This window comes from Mastomys coucha, unplaced genomic scaffold, assembly GCF_008632895.1.
Source record: "Mastomys coucha isolate ucsf_1 unplaced genomic scaffold, UCSF_Mcou_1 pScaffold12, whole genome shotgun sequence".
In the NCBI taxonomy this organism is placed as follows: Eukaryota; Metazoa; Chordata; class Mammalia; order Rodentia; family Muridae; genus Mastomys; species Mastomys coucha.
In genome coordinates, this window is record NW_022196894.1 from 18,915,448 (window position 1) to 18,918,879 (window position 3,432).

The window sequence follows — 3,432 nt, forward strand, 5'->3', positions numbered from 1 at the left end:
CCCCGCTCGCGGGTCTGAGTTTCTACCTGGGTTTCCAACTCCTCCACACTCTTCCCCTTGGCTTCTCTCTCCTCCTCCCCTGCCCCTGTCTGTCTGACTGCCTGTCTCTTTTCTCCCTTCTGTCTGTCTCTACTCTCTCCCCAGAGGCTTCCCTTTGCTCTCTGGCCCTCTGAATGGCTCCCTTGTCCGCCTCTCCCCCGGGTTCCTTGTCATGTTAGCGCTTCCTCCCCACCTTTGTCTCCCAGCCTCACCCTCTGAATGCCTCCGTCTGTCTTCCGTGGAGGTGCCCTGTCTGCCGGACATCCATACACCCGAGGGCACAACCCTAGTGCTGGGCCGCCTGTGGGCCAAGCATCCTGTCCAAGCCCCTGGCTGGACCCTTGGGGAGCTGACTAGGGTCTCAAGTGTGCAATGTTTGGGAGAGTGACGTTTGTCCCAGTTCCGGGTTTTAAGGAACTGGGTGTTGAGGCTCTCCTGGTTACAGCCAGAGGGGATCTGAGGGCTTATGAAGACACTCATTGGCTCCAGCTGCTGGAATCTCACTTTCCCTGCCTGGGCCCGTAGGCCCCTTCTCCCCCAGCACAACCTGCCTATTTTGAACCCAGGGACGGTTTTAACATTTCCCATTCTGTTTCCTTCAGCACAGTTAAAGCAGGCAGTACACTTTTTGGTTCTTTTTTTTACTTCCTAATCACCGATACCAAGGAGAAAGTAATAAAGCACAGGAGAAAGTACAAAAGTGTCAACTGGCACTAAATAGGCATGCCCGAAGGCAGTTCAGAAGTAGGAAGGAAAGCACAGAACTTAGGATGCCAACGAGTGGAATCTGTCATTAACACCATTGTTTCTAGAAGTCTGTAATCTTGAGGCGTTACTTTACAGGCCTCAGTTCCCTCTATAAAATGGGTCTGATCGTAATTAAGCAACAACAAACCACATTGCTTGTAAAACAGCAGTCACTGGAAACCAGTCTTTCATTTGAGTTTTGTTTCCTGAGAAAATCTTGGGAGTTTAGAATCCCCCCCCCAACCCTTCCCCAGAATACAGTTGTATTCCAAAATTCTTCATCTCCGTCGTTAAAGCTTATTAAATTCTCTCATCCCCCTTCTATCAAAGGGCGAGGGCTTCGAGTTCTTTTCACATAGAACTGCAGACACAGGCAACGTTGTTAAGCGGTGGGAACTGTCCCAGAGTTCTCCAAGCCCTTTGGATGAGGATGCGAAGGCCCCGCGGTGGGCTTTGAGGATGCCTAGTGGATCTTCAGGAAAACCAGCCAGCCAAATAAACAAGACAATACTGTTGCCCAGATTCACACGTGGGAAAACAGAGAGGCGGCGTTGTCTAAGGACCACCGACGTCTCTGAAGAAATGGCACCGCTGAACTGGATCCATCCTCTGGCTGTTTGTGCTGATGAGGCAGAAAAGAGGGGTTTCTTGGAAACCTTTGGAAGCTAGCTAGATTCGAGTTGGGGTGGGGGGAGCACAATTGTCACCTCCTCTTGACCCTGAGCTGGCTTGGATTGGTTCAGGAAATAGCGGGTCCGCTGAGACATCGGCTACTGCCCCAGTGCCCTCCGGATGGAGAGTACCGAGACAACTTAATTTGCAGGAAGACGCTCACACTAGCTCATCTCTGGCCTCCCAGGACGCAGTGGGGTTCGGATTGGGCTCCTCCTAAGACCCCTCCCCAAAGTCCCGTCTGGGCGCACGCGAGAGGTAGTGGCGGAAGAAACCAGAGCCCTGGCGCCGGCTCCGTGAGGGTGTGGGGAGGGCAAGCCTCTGGGAGCTTGGCTGCCTCTTGCCAAGGTCAATCAAGCCGCCCCATACTCAGGAGCGCTGCGAGCACCGGGCAGCGGGCCCAGCCCGGGAGGGTGCGCCGTACCCGGGCGAGCGCTTCCCGCGCCTCCCGGCAGGTGCTCGAACCCTACGCGGGCAAGGAGCCGGTGCCGAGGCAGAGGCCAGAGCCCAGCAGCAGGCGCGGGCGTGGGAGCCGCCAGGGCGGAAAGAGTCCCACCTAGAGATATGTTATGTTAATATGCACCTGGCTAGGCTCAGAGTAGAAGGACCAGGACCAGAAGGAAGAAGTTCCGGAGAGCCGGAAACTTCCGGAATCTCTTGATTCCACGATAAAAGGCAATTCTACGGCTCGTTTGCTGGGTGGCCTTGGGGAAGTTACTTGGGGACGTCGTGGGGCTTCGGTTTCCTTCTCTACGGAGAGCGTGTGGGTCAGGTTTCTTAGCGAGCTCAGGCACTCTCTGCCAGAAAAAAAAAAAAAATTGGACCTTGTGACCTTCAGCGATCTGGAGAATAAGTGGGGTCCGGAAGTAGGAGGTGTGTCACAGAGTGAAGTCCTGGGGACACAGAGGATCCAGCCAGGGGAGCCAGGATCATATTCCCAAGGGCCTTCTCCATTGTTGCCACAGTTGGGGTGGGGAGGTTGAATAAAGAAAGGTCCATAGGTTGATGGCAGTTCGTTAGAAGGAGGTGGCTTGGAGATAACAAGCTCATGGGAAATGGCTCGCGGGAGCAAAGTAGAGAAGCGCGCATGCGCGCACGTGTGTGTGTGTGTGTGTGTGTGTGTGTGTGTGTGTGTGTGTGTGTGTGTGTGTGTGTGTGTGTGTGTGTGTGTGTGTGTGTGTGTGTGTGTTATGCTGGGACCCACTTGGACTTAGTCGTGGCAAAGGTGGTGTACGGTATGGGTTGGAGATGTCAAAGACTAGTAGATAACTGATGGTGTCCATCAGGTTCTGAAGGAGGAGCCTGGGAGCCAGGACACAGTGCTGGAAGGAACTGTAAAGGACAGTTAGGGTTGAGGAGTAAGTGACAAGGAGACAAGAGAGAGAGCTGCGATGCTTCATGGCTGTTCTCATTTCAGTTCAGTATTGCTCAAAGTGGAAAGTAGATTTTGAGAATCCTCCTGAGAGAGGATAGGGACTTGTTGCTGTCCTGCAGCAACGTTAAAAGGGGTAGGGTACCTGGAATATGGAGTTAAAAAGAAGCAGGATGAGATAAAAAGAGATAGGGTGGCCAAAATTATACCTACCCACGAGGAAGTTACCTTAAAACATTAGACAGGAGCCTTTATCACTCAGCCATCTTGAACCTTTAATGCCAATCCTTTGTTCCCCCAACAGGTAGAATACATGAGGCAAAACCACTCCCCCAAGTACATCAGTAATGAAGACCCAATCAACATTTTCTTAGTCTCTAAGAGCAGGCGGGATCTCCAATGTGACTGGAGCCAGTAATGAGGCATGGCAAATAGCAGGAGGTGGGCAGAGAGGTGTGGTTAAGAGAGGTAGGCTTCAAACCAGGAGGGTAACAGGGACTGAAGGACTACAGGTCAGCAACACAGCCAACAGGACTTGAAAAGCAAAGTAAAAGCCCTTGTAAGGGGATGGGAAAAGGCTACATTCACCAAGATGGGCTTGT

The 3,432-nt window shown here is 52.6% G+C and overlaps 1 long non-coding RNA gene across 1 annotated transcript; it reads right to left on the reverse strand.

Annotated features, from left to right (window-relative positions):
- Positions 1 to 664: 664 nt before the first annotated feature.
- On the reverse strand, positions 665 to 2,512 carry LOC116086336. The gene is made up of 2 exons (XR_004116876.1): positions 2,042 to 2,512; positions 665 to 1,408 (listed from the first exon to the last, which is right to left on the reverse strand). It is a non-coding gene; the product is annotated as an uncharacterized LOC116086336 (long non-coding RNA).
- Between the last annotated feature and the right edge of the window lie 920 nt (positions 2,513 to 3,432).